General features: G+C 36.8%; 1 pseudogene; it reads right to left on the reverse strand.

The window, feature by feature from the left end:
• Positions 1-12854: 12854 nt before the first annotated feature.
• LOC119535361 lies at positions 12855-13815 on the reverse strand (annotated as a pseudogene).
• Between the last annotated feature and the right edge of the window lie 7987 nt (positions 13816-21802).

Here is a 21802-nt window from a genome sequence, read left to right on the forward strand (position 1 = left end):
AGCATTAGCAAACCAAAAACACCTAGATTTGGATATTTTCATGACTTCAAAGCTATAAGCTTGTAAGCTAATAAATTCCTGTGGTTAAAGCTAATGCATTTCATGGATTCTGTTTTGAGCAGCTTAGCAAACTAAAACAATATGGTATACAATTTTGTATCTGGCTTTCTTTGCTCAATATAATGTTTTTGAGATTCATCCATGTTGTTTTCTGAATCTGTATTTTGTTCTTTTTTGTTGCTGAGTAATGGTTTATTTTGGGAATATAACACAGCTTTATTTTTTAATTTATTCTCCTGTTAGTGGACATGTGGCTTATTTAGAAGCCTGCTGTGAACATTCTTGTACATGTTGTTTTGTGTATTTCTGTTTTTATTTCTTCTGGGGAACTATCTAGAAGTAGAATTGTTGGATCACAGGGTAAGTATATGTTTAACTTTATTAAGAACTATGAAACAGTTTTCCAAAGTGATTGTATCATTTTACATTCCCACCAGCAGGGTATAAGGGTTCCAGTTGCTCCACATACTTAGCCATTTTAGTCAGTGTTTTTCTCTCCTGATAGTTTAAATTTGCATTTCTGTGGTGAAACATGCATCCAGGGATGGCTTCTACTGCCCTGACATTGGGGGTGGAGATGGTAGGTGGAGGCAGTTCTTAGAAATAGATAACACAAGAAGAGAAAAGGTAGAAGAAAGACTTTAGTTTTGGGCATATTAGGCAGTTGGAAATATGGCACTGAATTTCAGGAGAAGAGTTTAGGAGACACAGGTTTAGAAATATGAGATGTTCGTTGTAAAAGCACATGCTACTTCTAGTAAAAGGACCAAATCCAGTTTTATAATTCTATAAATTGTCAAAAATAATTCTCTCCACCCTTTCTCTTTCTCCTCCTCCTGTTGGAATGAGGACATATCTGGTTAGGGAAAGGGACAGCTTTTTTTGTGTTGAGGATGTGAGCCTTTATGTTATTGGTGTCCCTTAAAAAGAATAAAAGATGTAAGTTTTCCAAAGAACAAGCCCTTTCTAAATTAAAGTCTGGGTTCTGTAATTATTCCTTTTCAAGACTCAGAATTCCCTGGGGAAGATGACCTACCTAAAGTTAAGTGATTTTCTCAGATCTGGGCTCTTTGAAAAGTTGTAGCCCTCATCCCTGCCATTATTCTCCAAACTTCCCCCTTACCCACAAATAGTTCTTCCATCTGGTAGTGGGTAGTTAAATTGTTCTCAAATACTGCATCTCAACAAACCATCCATGGAGTTGGATAAAGGGAAAATTCATGAGCCCCCCCAAAATCTTGTTTCACCAGTCATTGGATCAGAGGTGGGAATCTAAATTTTAAATCAAACCCCAGAGCTAATTCTGAAGCAGCGACTTGTGGAACATACTTTAAGAAAAATTGGTGTTGATAAACAGCAAGAATTTTTTGTTCTAGTTCCCTCTTTTTTTTTTTCCATTTTTATTGAGATTGTTCAGATACCATACAATTATCCAAAGATCCAAAGTGTACAATCACTTGCCCCTGGGTACCCTCATAGAGCTGTGCATCCATCACACTTAATTTTTGTTCAATTTTTAGAAACTTTTCATTACTCCAGACAGGAAATAAAGTGAAAGATGAAAAAAGAAAAGGAAATTCTAAACCTCCCCTATCCCTAACCAACCCCCCTCAATTGTTGACTCCTAGTATTGATATAGTATGTTTGTTACTGTTTATGAAAAAATGTTGAAATACTACTAACTGTAGTATATAGTTTGTAATAGGTATATAGTTCTTCCCTATATACCCCTCTATTATTAACTTCTAAATGTATTGTCATACATTTGTTCTGGTTCATGAAGTGATTTCTAGTATTTGTACAGTTGATCATGGACATTGCCCACCATAGGATTCAGTTTTATACATTTCCATCTTTTGACCTCCAACTTTCCTTCTGGTGACATATATGACTCTGAGCTTCCCCTTTCCACCTCATTCACACACCATTCGGCGCTGTTAGTTATTCTCACATCTTGCTACCAACACCCCTATTCATTTCCAAACATTTAAGTTCATCCTAATTGAACATTCTGCTCATACTAAGCAAGAGCATCTACATTCCTTCCACAAGGCAGGAGGGAGAGTCAAAGAAGGTAGAGAGGCAAAAGAAAGAGGAAACAAAAAAAAAATGACAGCTAGGAAGCAGCAAAAGGAAAAATAACCTTAAATCAAATTAGAATAAAGAATCAGACAATACCACCAATGTCAAGTGTCTAACATGCCTCCCCTAACCCCCCTCTTATCTGCATTCACCTTGGTATATCACCTTTGTTACATTAAAGGAAGCATAATACAATGATTCTATTAGTTAGTCTCTAGTTTATGCTGATTGCATCCTTCCCCCAATGCCTCCCCATTTTTAACACCTTGCAAGGTTGACATTTGCTTGTTCTCCCTCGTAAAAGAACATATTTGCACATTTTATCACAATTGTTGAATACTCTAGATTTCACCAAGTTACACAGTCCCAGTCGTTATCTTTCCTCCTTTCTTGTGGTGTCTCACATGCTCCCCATCTTTCTCTCTCAACCATATTCATAGTTACCTTTGTTCAGTGTACTTACATTGTTGTGCTACCATCTCCCAAAATTGTGTTCCAAACCACACACTCCTGTCTTCTATCACCCTGTAGTGCTCCCTTTAGTATTTCCTGTAGGGCAGGTGTCTTGTTCACAAAGTCTCTCATTGTCTGTTTGTCAGAAAATATTTTGAGCTCTCCCTCATATTTGAAGGACAGCTTTGCTGGATACAGGATTTTCTCTTTCAGTATCTTAAATATATCACACCACTTCCTTCTTGCCTCCATGGTTTCTGCTGAGAGATCCGCACATAGTCTTATTAAGCTTCCTTTGTATGTAATGGATAGCTTTTCTCTTGCTGCTTTCAGGATTCTCTCTTTGTCTTTGACATTTGATAATCTGATTATTAAGTGTCTTGGCGTAGGCCTCTTCATATCTCTTCTGTTTGGAGTACGCTGCGCTTCTTGGATCTGTAATTTTATGTCTTTCATAAGAGATGGGAAGTTTTCATTAATTATTTCCTCTATTATTGCTTCTGCCCCCTTTCCCTTCTCTTCTCCTTCTGGGACACCAATGATACGTACATTATTGTACTTTGTTTCATCCTTGAGTTCCCGGAGACGTTGCTCATATTTTTTCATTCTTTTCTCCATCTGCTCCTTTGCATGTAGGCTTTCAGGTGTTTTGTTCTCCAGTACCTGGTGTTTTCTTCTGCCTCTTGAGATCTGCTGTTGTATGTTTCCATTGTGTCTTTCATCTCTTGTGTTGTGCCTTTCATTTCCATAGATTCTACTAGCAGGTTTTTTGAACTTTTGATTTCTGCCGTATACATGTCCAGTTCTTCCTTTACAGCCTCTATCTCTTTTGCAATAACTTCTCTAAACTTTTTGAATTGATTTAGCATTAGTTGTTTAAATTCCTGTATTTCAGTTGAAGTGTACGTTTGTTCCTTTGACTGGGCCATAGCTTTGTTTTTCTTAGTATAGGTTGTAATTTTCTGTTGTCTAGGCATGGTTTCCTTGGTTATCCAAATCGGGTTTTCTCAGACCAGAACAGGCTCAGGTCCCAGAGGGAAGAAGTATTCAGTATCTGGTTTCCCTGCGGGGGTGTGTCTTAGAAAATTGCTCCACCCTTTGATGCCTCAGGTCACTGTGCTTTTCTGCCCAGCAGGTGACGCCTGTTAGCCTATAATTCTTGACTGGTGTGAGGCGGTATGGCCGTGTTCCCCCAGGCTCTGGGGTCTGGTTCTGAATGGAAAAGGTCCCACCCCTTTCCTCCTAGAGAAGACAGACCCCTCAGGTGGAAGTCATTAGCATTTCAATGGTCTCGCTCTCTGCTTGTGGTGTCTCCACCCTTCCCAGAGTCACAGCCCTGGAGACTGAAAATGACCGGGGCTTTCTCCACTGAGCCAAAAAAGAAACAGATAGTCCCCTTCAGACCCAGTCCAAGGCAACCCTCCGGGTCTCCCAGGTCAGTCGTCACCCAAAGCCTCTGTCTGTTTTTTGGGGCTGTGTACCTGTAGTGAGCAGTTCACACTCGCTACTTAAAACCCCAGTTGGAGCTCAGCTGAGCTGTATTCGCTTGCTGGGAGAGAGCTTCTCTGTGGCACCACGCGGCTCTGCAGCTCGGGCTATGGGGGAGGGGGTCTCCCGACCTGGTTCCACAGGTTTTACTTACAGATTTTATGCTGTGTTCTCGGGCATTCCTCCCAATTCAGGTTGGTGTATGATGAGTAGATGGTCTCGTTTGTCCCCCCGCAGTTATTCTGGATTATTTACTAGTTGTTTCTGGTTTTTTGTAGTTGTTTCAGGGGGACTACTTAGCTTCCACAACTCTCTATGCCGCCATCTTGCCCGACTCTCTCTAGTTCCCTCTTGACTTTTCTTCTTTTTATACTCAAAGAGTGTGAAAGTGAATCTCATAGGATTTAATTATCCTTTTCAGGTCCAATTCTTCTCATATTAAAATGCACCTTCCCTTTAAATTTATAATTAATAATAAACCAATGCACAAAGCATTCCACTTATGCCAATGCTTATCAGAAGCCATCCTGCTTGAGCCTTAGGAAACAACTTTATTTCCTCAGTGCTTGCTGTCTTATACTACCAATCTGCGACTTCAGGATTGGACTCAGTCCCTTTTAAAAGAGCTCAACTGATTAGGTAAGATTCACCCAGGATAAGCTCCCTTTTGATCTCAAGGTCAATGCTCTGGGTCCTTTTTTACATTTTCAAAATCTCTTTGCCTTTTTTATACCATGTAGCCTAGTGAATGGAATGAAATATATCATATTCACAAGTATACAGAGTGTGTACTTCAGAAGGCAGGAATCTTCAGGGTCATCTTAGAATTCTGCCTACTACACTTTCTCTTGATGGCTGGTTGAATTATTTTTCTTTGTTTATTGAAAATAACTTGCTAATTTTTGCTAGATCACAAGTACTCAGCAGACAGGTAAATAACTCTGTTAGCATATTTCTCAACAAATAAAAACATGACCTGAATCTACATTTTCATTATGAAGAATTGTCAGTTGCTCTTATCCCTTCACAAGTAAACCATAAAAACTGCAAATGATTTACTTTAAAAGAAACAGAAATTTAATACTGGAAATATGAGGAGATATTTGTGCTTCTTAAGTTATTATTTATTACAATTTCCAATGTAACTCATATTTGATATCAGGTTGTTTGATCTCACAAGTTGTTCTCACTGAAAGTCTTCTTTAGGAGATACCAGGAAATACTCCTGGTTAGGGATATTCGTTGACATTTTTAAAGAAAAAAAGATGCTTACATCATTTGCCTAGGAGAAAATATTTTTTTAGCATCTTTGAAAATTTGCATTGATAGTTCCTTGGTATTTACTTTAAAAATGTTCAAATACTTTACAAGTGCATATGATACAAGTAATTATGTATTGAACACATCTCAAACTTGAGTGGGGGAAATAGTGAGAAACAGTGATCCAGACAGAAATATATCTTTAACGCTTCATTATTAAATAATCTTTAATTAAATACATTATATTATGTTGATTATTTGGCTCTCAAATATGATATTTTTATTAAACAATTGAATAAAGTGATGAAAATACTGATATTCGAAAGGATTTTAAGTACCACTCATTTCTTGATGGCTTTATAGACTATATTCTTAGCAGCACCACCAGCAACTCATAAAATTTTGCCCTTCATGTAAGTCACCTTGTAAGTCAAAACTGCAACTTAAGAGAAGGCAACAAACATCAACAACAAATATATAAGAATAAGTAATCCTTATAAAGATTTTAAAGTTGCATACATAACACTTTAACAGGTTTGGGGAGGAAATAAAGGTACCTGAAAAACAGTATCCTCTTTCCTGTCACTGTTTCCATTTCTTGTCCCTCTGCCAATGCTGCTAACATCACTTTGGTAACCTAGGGTAGTTGTAGAGTTTCGTTGGTTATAGTATATGTGTGTGGGGGGTGGGGGGTGGTAATTAAGTATTTGAACGGAGAGTGGTCATCAAGAAGTTTGCTGAAGTGTTTGCTGGTGGCTTTGCTAAGTGAGGGGATTTTTATTTAGCATTTCTTTATATGGAAGGAAAAAAATGTACAAAAGGAGAAAAAGCTGGAAGCACTAAAGGAGAGGGAATAATAATCTTTAATCTTTCCTTTCCTGATTACAGATGTTCAGAGAGATTCAGCTGTCACAAGAACCAGAAGTACAGGGCAGTCCCAAAGTGACAGAAATGAGCATGCGTCTAAGGTGTTGTCTTAGTTTGCCAGGGCTGCTAGGACAAATGTCACACAATGAGTTGGCTTAAATGACAAGGATTTATTGGCTCGAGGTTTTAGAAGCCAAATGTCCTAAACCAAGGCATCGGCAAAGCTATGCTTTCTCCCAGAGGTCTGTTATGTTTTGGTGCTGGCTTGCTGCAATCCTTGGGGTCCCTTGGTCTGTGCCTCTGCCTCCATCACATGGCAATTTCTCTCCCCTTGTGCCTGCTCTTCCGGTTTCTGCAGACTTCCAATTTCTGGCTCTTCTGATTGTGTCCAAGTTTCCTCTTTCAGTAAGACCTCTAGTTACTTGATCAAGGCCCACCCTCTTTCAGTTTGGGCACACCTAAATAGGATCTTAAGTGCACCCATGCCTTAACTGATAATACATCTTCACAGGTCCTATTTACAATGAGTTCGCATCCATGGGACCACAGAAGATTAAAAACATGCTTTTTTGGGGGTACATCATTCAATCTACCACAGCACTGGAAGCTGGACATGCAAACAAAGGTCCAGGGGGAGCTTGGGTAGCCAGGACCTGGGTGGGATGGGCCCTGGAATGGTCTCAAAGGGCCTGGGCAGTACAATTCCTTCTGGCTGCTCTAACTACAGATGGTGAAGCAGGGTATGCAGCTTTCAGCTGGTATTTGCAAAATTATGCTTTTCATAGTCATAGTAGATACAATCTAAAGATATACTCCATAATTTTATTAGTGTTTAGAAGGAGTATTATGGAGGGAGGGTTGAGATTCTTAACCGGGAATGTGGGCTAAGGGGCATGCCTACTTTCCCTGTAATGGTGCAGTGTGATACAATCATTGCATGTTTCTTTGAAGTTCCTTACAACACGTTACTATGTCCATAACATGTTTCACATGTATCGGGACGTCATTCTTTTTATGGCTGAATAATATTCCATCGTGTGTATATATCACATTTTGTCTATCCATTCATCAATTGGTGGACACTAAGGTTGCTTCCGTTTTTTGGCAACTGTAAATAATGCTGCTATGAACATCAGAGTGCAAATATCTGTTCTAGTCCCTGCTTGCAATTCTTTTGGGTATATCCCCAGTAGTGGGAGTGCCAGGTCATCTGATAGTTCTATACTTGGCTTTCTGAGGAACTGCCAAACTGTTTTCTACAGTGGCTGCACATTTACATTGCCACCGGCAATGAATGAGTGTTCCTATTTCTCCACGTCCTCTTCAACATTTGTTACCTTTTGTTTTTTTAATAGTAGCAATTCTAGTGGATATGAAGTGGTATATCTACCCTGTATCATGTTGAGAATGTTTCCATCTATTCCTAGTGTTCTAAGTGTTTTTATCAAGAAAGTATGCTGTATTTTGTCAAATGCCTTTTATGTGTCAGTTGAGATGATCATGTTTTTTTTTCCCTTTGTTCTTTTAATGTGGCATATTACACAATTGATTTTCTTATGCTGAACCAACCTTAAAAACCAGGGATAAATATCACTTGATCATGGTGTATAATTCTTGTAATATGCTGTTGGGTTTGGTTTGCTAGTATTTTTTTGAGGCTATTCATAAGAGATAAGGGTCTGTAGTTTTCTTTTCTCATGGAATCTTTATTGGGCTTTGGTATGAGAATGACATTAGCTTCATAGAATGAGTTAGTTCTCACAGTTTTGAGGTTTAGGCCTCTGATTTGAAGTCTTTCTTCTTTTTAGTGTCAGCATTCAGAGCTATAAATTTCCCCCTCAGCACTGCCCTTGCTGGATCCCGTCAGTTTTGGTATGTTGTATTTTCATTTTCATTCACCTGAAGATATTTCCTAATTCTGCTTCTGGTTTCCTCTTTAACCCATTGGTTTTTAAAAAGCATGTTGTTCAATTTTCATATATTTGTGAATTTTCCGTTTCTCCTTCTGTTATTGATTACTAGCTTCATTCCGTTGTGTGCAGAGTATATACATTATATGATTTCAGTATTTTAAAATTTATTGGGGCTTGTTTTTTTGACCCAACATTGGTCTATATGGGAGAATAATCCATGTGCCCTAAGGAGAATGTTTATTCTGTTTTCATTGGGTGTAGTGTTTTATATATGACTGTTAGGTCTCGTTGGTTTAATGCATCATTCTAGTCCTGTACTTTCTTATTGATATCTGACTAGATGTTCTATCCATCACTGAGAGTGATATGTTAAAGTCTCTACTATTAATGTAGAACTGTAAATTTCTCCTTTCAAATCTGTTAGTATTTGCTTCATATATTTTGGGGCTCTGTTGTTAGGTGCAAATACATTTATACTTGTTACATCTTCCTGTTGAATTGTCTCCTTTGTCAGTATATAATGACCATCTTTGTCCCTGTAACTGTTCTTGAGTTAATGTCTATTTTCTACAATATAATATAGCCACCCCAGCTCTCTTTTTGTTCTACTGGAATGGTATGTTTTTTTCCATGCTTTCACTGTCAACTTACTTGTATATTTGACTTTAAGATGAGTCTCTTGCAGATAGCATGCAGTTTGGTCATGCTGTTTTATCCATTCTGCCAATCTCTGCCTTCTGACTAGAGTATTTAATCCATTTATATTTTACATCAGTACTGATAATACAGAACTTTTTTCTGCCATTTTGCTACTTAGCCTTTGTAAGTCATACCTTACTTGTCCCTCACTTCTATTAATGCCTACATTTATATTTATTTACTTTTTTGTGTTGTACCATATTCAGTGACTTCTCACTTTTATGTGGATCTATTTCTCATCTACATTCCTTGTGGTTACCATGGAGTTAAAATTTAACATTCTAAATATATAACAATCATATTTTATTTGCTATCAACTTAACTTCAATAGCATGTCCATATATTTTTTTCTTTTCCCCTTTGTCTCCACACCATTTTTTAGTATTTGTTATCACATATCTTTGTATATTGTATATTCAGAGACCTAGATTTATCATTCCTTTTTATGCATTTGCATTTTAGTACCTGTACAAAGTAAGAAGTAGAGTTACATATCAAAAATACAATACATTATTGCTGGCATTTTAATAACCAAATGGTTACCTTTGCCACAGGTCTTTATTTCCTTTTGTTTCTTTGAACCTCTGTTTTGTGTCCTTTCCTATCAGTCTGATGACCTCCCTTTAACATTGCTTTAAGGGCTGGTCTAATGTAGATAAAATTCCTCAATCACTTAGTTTTCATGAAGTGTTTTATTGCAGAAAATGTGCTTTCCATCCAAATGTTAGATTTTTCTTTTAAATTTTTGAACTCACAGTGACCCACTATTTGTGCATTTATCATTTGGAATTTTCAAAGTTAGAGGAAAAATATCAAGATTTTTTATTCTAGACTTTTGCATAAGGGTTGTGTTTGAGTGGGGTTATTATTTCATCTTGTGACAAAATACTGAAGTAAACATTTATTCAATCACAAAGTATTTATAGTATTCTCAGTTAAAACTTATAGTAGGCACAGGAAACACTGATGAATGAAATTGCTCTTCTGTTCAAAAAGTTTCAGTCCAATGGAGAAAATAAAAAAAGTAAGTGATTGCAGAGTTGTTGATTGGTGACACAGTTCTATGGACATCTTACCTAAATGTCAGAAAGAGAATTTAGGAAGAATAGGAGTAAGCAAGCAGAAAAGTGGTAGACAGCATAGAAAGGACAGGGACTCAGGCAGGCAGAGGGAGCAGGGTGTGTAAGTTTAGGGACTTGCCAATAGTTTGGGATGGATAGAGCCTTGAATTGTGAAAGTAGGAGCAATACGAATTGACTCTGGATACATGGGCATGGATCAGATCCTTCTAAGAATTGTACTCTTTATTTGAAAGCATTGGTCAGTGATTGAAGGTTTTTAACACAATCTCATTTCCATGTGCCTATGATCCTTCTAGCAGTCTTGTGGGATTGACTGGCAGAGAGAGGAGAGAGCAGGAGGGCAAGACTAATTAGGAGGCTGTTACCTCCAGGTAAGAACAATAGGGTCAAACTGAGAGTACTGGCTATGAGAATGGGGAGATGGGGAAGGTTTCCAGAGATATTAAAGATCTGGGCATGAAACATTCAATTAGTATGCATAGGACTCTTTCTTTGAGGATATTTAAAAAAAAATTTAATCAGGAAAGTCAGAGTGCTTCAGCTTTCCTCACCTCCCAACTTGGTAAGGTAGCATCCATATATGTTAATTGCATCTGCACACACCTTCCATTGCTTCTCCTAGCTCCAAAGAGACTATATTAGGCATTTAGCAATAAGTACTTACTATCACAATCAAGGGTAGATACATACATCATTTGAATTTTTGGGGTGAAAATCTAACTCAGTCAGGTGATAAAACTGGCCATGGAGAAAAGTCTTTCACTTAATGAAATCTGGCCCATTATGATCTTAGAATTTTAGAGTTTGAAGGTTATGATATAAACCCATTGTCCAGATGAGTATATCAAGATCAAGAGATGTTAAGGAGTTTGTCAATGATAAAGTGGTATTAAATTCCAGGTAGCCTAACTTAGTTTGCAACACTTTCTACCACAACACACTGTGGCTATTATTGAATTTTATTTGAAAACAATCCTTGCTTGTTTTTGTTATAATCCTTGAATGGGTGTTTAATGATCTGTTGTTATTTAGTTTCAACATTGTATCCCTACTCAGTTTTTTCATTGTGTGTTTTTAGTTCCACTTGATTTTCTTTTCAAGGAATGAAATTTTAGTTTTACTTTGTACTGCAAAAGAAATGAATAGAAACAAAACTTTTTAAAAGAATAATTTAAGCCTCAAATACATCCCACAGTAATTTGATCTTAGAGTACTTTTAAATAAATTCTAGTTAATTAAGCATGCAAATACACTAACTACTCTAAGTGCTCAATTAGCTACCTTAACTGAAATAATTGTCCTGAATAGCACATTTTTAAAAGGTGTTTTTCAAGACGCTACATAAATCTTTGCCTGTGGTATAAAAAAATGTAATTACTATTGCAAGAAGGAATATGGTAGCAGTTGATTGTCCTGGAATAAAAATGTTGTGGCATGAATTACTAGCCTCTCTGGACCCCAGTGTCTTCATCTGTTAAATAAAGAGCTGACCTAGAAATTTAAAAAGGCTCTCCACTTCTCTAAAGTCTTGCAATTGTTCGTGTATGAATTGTGATCTGTAACTCACTTTGTCTACAAGATCCTATACATTCTCCTAATTCTGAATTATTTTATATCAACATCTGTACTTGTACCTCTATTCATGTCCTATTGCATCCCATTATTTTCTGTGGTCCATGAAATGGCTAATCACTTGGAGATTCTATTTAATTACCTCCAAAAAATATTCCTCAAAATCTGATCCTCAAAGGTCTGCATGATTTCTCTCTCTTCTCTTCTCCTCTCTCTCTCCATATATACACACACACACACACACACACATATATATACACAACATGTACATGTATTTGTTTACTTACTTTTGTTTTCATTTAAATAACCTAATAAAAGCTTTCTGGATCTTCTAGGTGATCCCTCATAACTGGGCACTGCTACACGATTTCTATGTCTGTGTTTACATTTGTAAAGTCACACTAAATGACTGCTGAAAAAGACCACTCCCTGCTCCCTAAGAACTTTCATTCTGTTTCCGCTCTTTTAGTATTACTGTTAAAAGTGCATCAAGACTTTTTGCCTTGGTACAGTCTAAAGTTAATCATTACCTTATCCTCCACTCACACAATATAAATATATTAAAATGCTTTAAATATCATTAGTGCCCTTTATAACTTGTCATTATATAGTATTTTACTTCCACTTTTTTTTTCCCATAACAAGGTTAACAGTCATTTATTCCAGATTTGGGGTTTGAACCTGATATTCTAGTGTGCGATTTATAGGTTTCTAGCAGGAAAATGAAACTCTGTGTGTGTGTGTGTATATATTTATATATATATTCACCTATGTTTTAATACTTTCATGGTTTCATTCTTAAAAATAGTAATCCACTTGGAATTTTGTAAAGGTACAATTTAATGCAAGGCAGAATTATATAAATCTCAAACATTAGCTAAGTAAACATTAAACATAACTAGCAAAAAGAACTTTAAAGCCTTAGAGAGTGTTGAAACTCTCAAGTTTTTAATTTTTAGAAATATATCAGAATAAACATTCCTACTTTTAAGACTTCAAAGGGTTTGACTGAATTGCGAAATATCCATAATGTGGTAGGTAAGGACTGAAGACCCAGAAACCAAAGCCATATGACTTTTTTTTTAGTGCACTGAAAAATGATGTCAGCCAGGGAAAATATCAATTGTTGAGTATTTTATTTTATTCATTTTCACCTCGTTCTCACTTGGTATACTATAAGATGGCACATTCCACATATTATTACATGCAGAGAGCAATCCTTTCCTAATTTATGTTCAGATATTCCCATGGATAGCAACATTAAAGTGTTTACTACCTTGAGCTCAGTCAAGGTATGGCACAATTTCAAAGTGAATCCTTTATTGTGCTGTATGGTCATGGCTGATTTTGTGTAGAACAGGTAGTTCTCATTTCTTAATTATTTGCTCTGCTCTTTTTCTTCCACATTGAGTACACTATCCACAGTTATTCCTGTGTCTTCTAATGACCAACCTTCCTCCACTTCCAGAGGCCTTCTGGGAAAGAAAGTGGGAGGGCTATCGAGGGATGTGTGGTAACCAATCTTCATCATCCAGTCAAACAAGACCTGTGAGCTGCAAGTCTTAGAAAACCTTCTCTTCAGGATACCCCCACTTGGACATCAGAGAGCAACAGTAACTACTTCTTCAGCTGTTTTAGGAGGTTCTTCAGGTAAATCAAGAAACTTCTTCCATGTAGGCTGGTCAGGAGGTCGTGGAAATCTGGTTACAGGCTCAGGCAAGTTCCATCTTCTTGCAGCTTCTCTGTTTGAAGTTTCAGAAGATGTGGAACTGGCATTTACAAGTACCAACTCTTTGTCACCCTTTTCACTCTGTGCCTCTTGCTGTTTGTTTCACAAAAGGTTTTGCCTTTTGCCATTCTTCTCTTCTTTCAGATAAACGGGAAGATTTAAATGAGTTAAGCCTTGAGGTAGTCACAGAAATGATTAAAGTAAAGAAGGGCAAGCATTAAAAAAATCCGGCCACACAACAAAATGAGATCTTTAATTCCGAGATCTGGGATCCCACATGGGAGTTCCAAACACAAAAGGGGGAGAGCAGAGAGAAGGAAAATACCAACAACCTTGTGAGATGCCCTTGTCCATTTGTTTTTAATATTTACTTTGTGGGCTTTAATTTACTATAAAATAAAATGCACACATGTTAAGTGTACAATTATATGAGTGTTGACAAATGTGTGTACCCACGCATTTGATTTATTAAATCCCCCAAATTCATCATTATTATTAGGTCAAATATATGAAATTGCCAACATGGTTCACCCTAATTTTTATTATACTCAAATTTTATAATCAATGCTTATTTAGATTTACTTACATGTTCTTCAATTCCTTCCCTCATCATTGCTTCTTTCATTCTACTCTTCCATTCTGTATTCCATTTTCTTGAGGAGATACAACCTTTAGTCTGTTGTATTTAGAACTCTAGTTTTGGCAGTTAACTGCTTTTTAGCACATTATAGATATTTTTCTGCTGTCCTCTTCCATTGTTACTAAGTCAGCTGTCAGTCTAATTGATATTCCTTTTTAAGTAATTTATCTTTGTCCTTTAGCTGCTTTTAAGTATCTCCTGCAGTTTCACTATAATCATGTTGTTGTGAATTTGCTTTTATTATTTATTCTGCTTGGTATCTATTGAACTTCTTGAATTGGGGGCAAGATATTTCCATCAACTCTAGAAGATTTTTATACATTGTTGCCTTGAGTGGTGACTTCTGTTCTGTCGACTCTCATGCGTCTCCTATTTAGCTATATATTAGGCCTTATTATTTTCTCCTTTGTGTCTTTAACTCTTTATTTCAAATTTTAATCTCATTTTCTCTCTGTGCTGCATTCTAGGTAGTATCTTTATATCTTGAAGGCTATTAATTATTTATTTTGCTGTGTCTGGCATGATGTTTAACCCATTCATGGAGATTGCGGGGGAAGTCACTGACACAACTAGTGGCAGGCTCCCAACCGTTGCTAACCTCCCCCCACTCCTTTTCTTTGTGTGTAGGTGTTTCAGTTTGTTTCCATTCAGCTGGGGGAGATATTAGGTCTAATGCAGCAGGCCTGACCTTCCCTTGAACCGAACCCAGAACAATCAGTTCCAGCTGCTTAACTGGGCGGGAACTCTCAGAGGCAGGGCCCCTTCCCCCTGGGCTGTATAAATACTCACCCTCTGGTGGCTCGGGTTTGTCTCACCTCTCCGACTTGAGGGAGTTTGCAGCTGCCACCCACCAACCCTAACCTCAAAAAGGTTGAAATGCCTTAGCTAGGGTCTAAGAGACTGAATATACAAATGGTCAAGAGCAGACCATATATAAATGTAGAACTCTGACAGACAACCTGCAGCAACTAGCCAAACAACAACCCCTGCAGCAATTGGCCCAGAATGGTCAGGACTTGATCAGTGATTGACAACTTCCCTCATTTTTGATCCCAGCTTCCAACTTAGTACCAATCAGAGAAAGCCAAATAGTGTCTCCTAACTAATCGCAAAGGATGCCCAGTTTCTAGTTAGTTCTTCTCCAGCTTCTCATGCCAACAGCCTCCAACTAGGCACACCTGATGTCTTCCTATTTTTCCTTTATAAAGCTTTCCCATTCCTCTGCCTGTCTTTGAGTCTCTGCCAAATGCAAGTGATGGTGGTTGACTCCCTTCCTATTGCAACCTCTGAATAAATAGCCTTTGCTTGTTCTTATTTGGATGATCTTAATTTTGATTTCCATAGGACACAATATTATTTAGAATTCTAGTCTTTTGACTTCCTGTTTGGTGACTTGTCACCATCTCCCTCTTTACCCTCTGATTACTCTCTTTTTAACCTACCGTTATCCCCTCACTCGATAAAGCAATTCTCAAGCTTTCAGTGTGACGTAATTTCCTCCAGATTCTCGGCTACCTGCAAAGTTTTCTAAATCCTGGGAACCCCAGTAGTAAGTGACTTGAACACACATCCATTAAATGTCTTAATACATTAATAATTATTATAGAGAATAATCTCTTGTTTTCTTTTCTCATGGTTGACTGCATGCCAAGCAACCCTATAACCTTGACAATATCTAGTCATATAGACCTTTAATATTAAATAAACCCATGCTCTTTTAAGGTATCTTGTTTAATGTTTCTTCAACTTCAGATAATTATTGTTTGAGCCCAAGGCAGATTTAGGTTATTCCTTAATTGGAGTCCCACTTTATTTTCATTGAAGAAATTGCCATAAATTCAGCTCTAGAGATGGCTTCTACAATGAGATTAGAAGGAATGGGATTTTGTAGGGAAAAACTCCTGGAGATGAGTATGATTGGGAGTGAGATTTATTACAGTTTGCATCTTGCTCTCATTCTCCATGTAAAATAATATGTGTTAGCTTAAATCTCATTTCCAGTTAAGGCAGACTTCTCTCATTGTATATCAATACTCCTGTCAGTGTCTCATGTGTTTCACACTTAAGAATCTTGGGTCAAAGTTCATGGATTCCACATAGGAATCAAGTAAAAATTGTGATTAATTTTTAAAATTAATATCAGACACTTTATAATACATTTTCCCATCTATTAATTTCTAGCTTCGTCCTCTAGGGAAGAGATTTTAGTGGTTTTTAGAATGAAAATAAACATAATTCTACTCTGTGTACAGTAGAGTGGTTTAAGAAAAGTCACATACAGAGAGGCAGGAGACTGGTCCCTGGATTTGACGGACTAGCAGTGTCTACCAAAACATGAAATCTCACCAGATTTTACTGTGAATGAGTTATTGATCAAAGAGTTCCTGGAAGGTTTCCTTGGTTGTTTTTTGACCAATAAGAGTTATGTGTGAATGTGAGTATGTGTGTGTGCGCTCATGGGTTCATGGGCCCTTGGGCTACACTGGCAAGCACTTTAATCTACATTCCTGTTGGATGTGAAGATGATCTTGTTGTGACATTCATCATATCAAGGAAAGCCAGCACTGGTCCAGATGATTTGTTTGGTAGACTATTCTCCCAAAGTTTTATCCTTTCTTGAAGAGGAGGAGTTTTCTTGCAAAGAGAACATCAACCAATCATTTCACTTCCTTGCAAGCTTTGCTGTACCTTTCAAACTGACCAGATAAACAAAGTAATATTTATAAGACTAAGTACTTTCTATTAAGTTGTGAGGCAATAAGAAACTTAGGGAAGAATTTATTCTTACACCCCACTACAAAGCATAAAATGTCATTGTATTGTTAATAAATAGCATAAGTAAGAAATTATATTGGAGTTGCTCAGATTTCAGTGTGCTATCATTTTGAGGAGGAAAAATCAATCATCACTTCATTAAAGAGAAGACCTAAGAAGGCTATTAGGATCTTATTCAAGAATGTTTCTTTCATGTCCATTGTCACAAAAGAATATTAGTGATTAAAATGAAAAGACAAAATCATGAGTATGCACTGACTGCAAATGAGATTCCTAGTAACCACTCTTAAAGTGAATGAATAGAGCTCTATTATGTGGTGTTAAAGTATTCATCCCAATTACCGTATTTTAAAATTTAGGCCATCTGGGATAATCCTAAGAAATAAGTTTACTACTAAGTTCTGCATTACATTCAGAATTCATTGTTTTAATGGACATCTTCCTATTATGCTTTATTTCAGTATTGAAAACGTGGCATTTTGCCTGTCCTAAGTTAAGGAGACTTACCCAAATGCAAAGAAAAACCATATTGTTTATCAGAATAGAGAAAAAGCCACTAAATCATTTTCGTAACAGAGTTCTAATTTTTTACATTATATTACTTTGTTTCCACATTGTGAATCTAAAGGACAATTTGCAAGATAACGTGTTTCTTTGCACTTCTATATTGGTATTGTTTGGCTGTTAGAGAGAAATGAAGGGGATAGTTTATAAGACTTTTATACTTTTTTGAAGCTTATTTTTCCTCCTTTGATATTTGACTTATGTATCTGAATTGATATTTTTGCAACAATGTGTTTTATAACAGGGAAATATGCTATCTTGCATAGTTCACTTGGTGAACTGTACAGAAAATATCCTTGTCCTAACAATTGTGAGATTCATGAATCTCAGTTCATTCATGTTGAAATGGATGTGAATTTTGCTTTCCTACCCATCTCTTCCCTTCTTTTCATTTATTTATCAATTCAACAAACATTTATTGTACTCTTGGCTGGAAACACTTGAAAAGACTGATCTTTCCTTCAAAGGTGTATAATTTAGTCAGTAACACAGAATAGTAAATATGATAAAGAATTCCATTATAGACGTAATGCATAGGGGACTACTGTTGCACAAAGGGGTGATATTAAAACCTCTTGGGGCCAGAAAATTCTTCATAAAGGAGAAAGCTCCTGAATTGAGTTTTAAAAGACAAATAGAATTAATGAAAAGTGGTGGAAGAGCATTCTAGGTTGTGGACAAAGTATGTATGAAGTCACAGGGACATGAAAAAGAGTGATGTATTTGGAGAAGTCCAAATAACTACATATAGTGGGAACAAAGAATTCAGGTTGGGGAGGGGAGTGACAGGAAATTATATGCTAGCAAAGCTGACAAGGTACAGATCATGAAGGGCTAGTGTGCATTTTAGAAAGATCATTCCTGTAGTAGCATGAGAACATTGTTAAGAGGAGTGGGAGAGACCTGTTGAAAACCAATGTAGGAACAATGGAAACCTGCAGTAACAGTGAAATTCCAAGGAGGTAAATTGTTTGAAGGATATTAAGAAGGAAGATGGGTCAGGTCAGGTGACTAGTTAGATTGGCATTGGGGTAACTGAGGTTAGGGCAGATTCCCTAAATTCTAACTGGGCCAGATGGGAAAATGAATAGAGGCATGAGGGAAGAGTTTGTAAGAGGTAATAAAATTGATGTGTCTATAGCATATCTATGTTGATATGCTCTGTAACTGTGGGAAACAGGAGTCTGAGGTTCTGCAGAGTTTCTGGGCTACAGATACAGTTGTGGGAGTCATCAGCATATTCTCTATGCCGCAGGTATCTTACAGATGTTTTGAGACACAAGTAACATGGTGTTGGAAAAAATACATTGTTATTTACAGTTGAATAGTAGCTACTACTGATTACTTGTACTAGGTTAAGTGCTTTACATAAATCCTTATTAAATCCTTGCTACAATCCTACAGGATAGGTATTTAATAAGGCTTAAAGTCATTAGTAACTTGTCCAATGTCACACTGCTTGCGAGCGTTGGAGCAAGAATTTGAATTTGGGTCTCTGACACAAGTCTTTGCTGTGAACCACTGCATTAGTGATCTTCTGATTTAGCCCTCCAGATAATATAAATTATTTCTACTTTGCTTGACAAATTGTTTTCATTTTGCTTGACATCTAATTTGATGGAATTGGTCTTTCAAGTTTTTACAAAAATATTAAGGAACAAGTAAATATTAGGCAGAGTTCCATTATGAGTTTACAAATTTGTTTATCCTGTCCAGACGAAAGAACAGATGAAGAGCTCATTGGATGTAGCACTTGTGTACAAATCTAAATATTCTGAACTTCCATTTGTACAAAATAATTGATGAAGAGGGTACTGTTAACAGTTTCATAGAACCCTGTGTTACAAAATGTTCTAATGTATCACCCATGATTCTCACAAAAACACTATGAAGCGGATATTCTTCTCATTTTATGGTTTAAGAAACTGAGGCACTTAGGTCATCAAATATTTTGACAACGGTTGCTTCCCCTTTTTGCATACTACCACAACAATGGCATTGAAAACTATAATGCTTGCTTATTGATTTGCTGGAGCACCTTATAAAGGACATAATACCCAGTGAAATTGTTGTGCAAGTTTTAATTTTCTAAAATCTCCCAAGTGATCAATTTTTCTTTTCCTTATAAGAATGATAATTTTTTCCTTCACAGAGACTGAAAACTTAATTAAACTTTAGTTGCTGTTTAGTTAAACTGCAACACCATTTCATTGATTAGAAGTGATGAATCATATTCATAAATTCAACAGCATTAGGAATTGAAAATATATAATGTAATATTTTAGGAAAAGTCACTTTTTGGAAGGAAAGCAATTGCCAAAGATGTTGCAAAAGCAAAAATTAAGTTTAACATTTATTTGTTTGAGCATTTTGTTAATTTGCTAACAGGTCAATATCATCCTAAAAATCAGTTTACCAGTGCATGTTAGTAACAAGAGATTGGCCAAATGGCCCATCCATTCAAACAATTAACCACAGCCTGAGGGTGGGGAAAAATTTTTAACATTCAATCTCCATTCACCACAGAAGGTTTATGTCAAAATGCCAGCAGTAAAATGACGTGCGTTTTCTTGTTTATAAAAGAACCAGGTGATCTAAAGAGTTTCATCTAGGAGTATCCTTCAATTCCATGTTTATATTTAGGTAAAGCACTGCTTTAGGAAAATATGTACTGCATCATTTGGAAAAAACATTTTAACATTATGTAAGAGACAGATGAAAGTGATATTTTTAATATACTTTGCATATTTAATTCAGAATTATTTATAGAGCTTATAAATGATAAATGGCAAAAAGACATAACTGAACTATATTCAGTAGAATTCAGTGGGGGCTCTGATTGCAGCAAGAACATGATTTGTAAAAAAAAAAAAAAAAATCATGGGTCTTATGGTCATCAAAGGAAGAAAAAGCTAAAAGCTCAGCACTTTTAAAATAGTTTCCCTTTAATTTACTATTTGCATTGGAAAAAAGTGAGACATGAAATGGCAGATTGAGGGTTTGAGGTTATTTTCGGTTTTGTGTAGAGACATCAGTGCTTGGGAATAAAAGTGCCAGTCCTTTACTATGTGACTGCAGAGACTTTATTCATTGAGGAAGGGTCTCCTTGGGATGAAAGTAATACTGAAAAATAGTCAAGTTTGCATCAAAGTTTTAAAGAGATCAGAGAATTGCTTTATGAAGAAAGGCTAAATCAAAAGCAGGAGCCAGCCTCTTTGTCCTTTCACGTCAGAATCCTCAGGCCCCTAGGATTCAAATCAGTTTAACAGAAATTCTATGCATTGTCTATTGTATAATTCCATGGGCCCTGATAGAAGAATCACAGAGGCAATTGGTCAGGTTCATTCCATGTCCTCAAAAATTCTACATTCCAGTTGGTGAGGTAAGAGAAGGGCAGATACCAAAATGATATGAAGTACAAAATGAGAAATTTCTCAAGAGTCATAAACAAAAAACTGTGCAGAGTCAGAGGAGGGAGAGATTACAATCGACAGGGAGAATGAGGAAGGGCTTTGTAGAGAAGCGGGCTTTTAAAATTGGCCTTGAAGAATGGGCAGGATTTTGATAGGGGAGTTATATTGGGGAGAGTCTAAACAGAGGTTAAAAGCTGCAATGAGTTGGGGGAGTTGAGAGTGCTGATATAGAGTTTTATTCAATTTTAGCTACTTGGAGGAAATAGTGAGAGATGAGGCTGGAAAGGCAGAGGCTTCATTGGCAGGGGCAATAAAGTACGATGTGAGAGAGCAGACAAAGGGGCACTTCATAGTTTCTACAGGCAGGTGAGTCAGTCCACGGGCATGGTGTCTGATGGGCCATGACGCAAATACAGAGTCTGTTCTTTACTCAATGCCTGTCCTTGAATAAGATGAAATTTTTTGAAACATTTATCTCCTTTGCACAGTAAAAATGAGGATATTTAATACCTACCTCTAGGAGTTATGATCCTTTGATAAGATAATGATGTAGCTCATTGTACAAAGTAGGTGATCATTGAATGTTTATGATTGACAATGCTATTGCTGCCTTGATTAAGAAAGATTAATTTAACAGCATTGTGCACAGTGGATGTGGGTAGGGAAATACTAACAGTGGAAATACCAATAAGGAAGCTGGGGAGGAGAGAAATAATAAGATACAATTTTCAGGACTTAGCAACAGGTTTGTACAGGGCATTATGAAAAGGGAAGAGTCAAGGGTGACTCCAAGATTTTGATCTTAATTTAAAGATGAAAATTAGAAAGTCATGATAAGTTTTCCTTTCGCAGAAGGTGAGTTAGATTTATGACATGCTGAGTTTGTGATGTGGGTAAGTTTTCATTTAGATGTATTCAAAAGGCTGTTGGAAATGTAGGTCTGAGATTTAGGAGAGAGGTTGAAGTTAGCGATGTGGGCTTTGGAATCATCTGCTGGGAGGTGTTAGTTGAAACCTGGTCGGCAATGAAATAATCAAGGACTATTGTGTAGACACAGAAGAGAGCTGAGGACATAGTCCTGTGAATCTTCTACATATAGGGTATGGAAGGGGAAGGGGGTACTATCAGAAGGACAACCCAGGATAATCCTAATAATTCAGTCTCATGAGAACCAATCAGTGAATTAGGAGGTTTTGAGGAGAAGA

This window comes from Choloepus didactylus, chromosome 5, assembly GCF_015220235.1.
Source record: "Choloepus didactylus isolate mChoDid1 chromosome 5, mChoDid1.pri, whole genome shotgun sequence".
Lineage (NCBI taxonomy): Eukaryota > Metazoa > Chordata > Mammalia > Pilosa > Megalonychidae > Choloepus > Choloepus didactylus.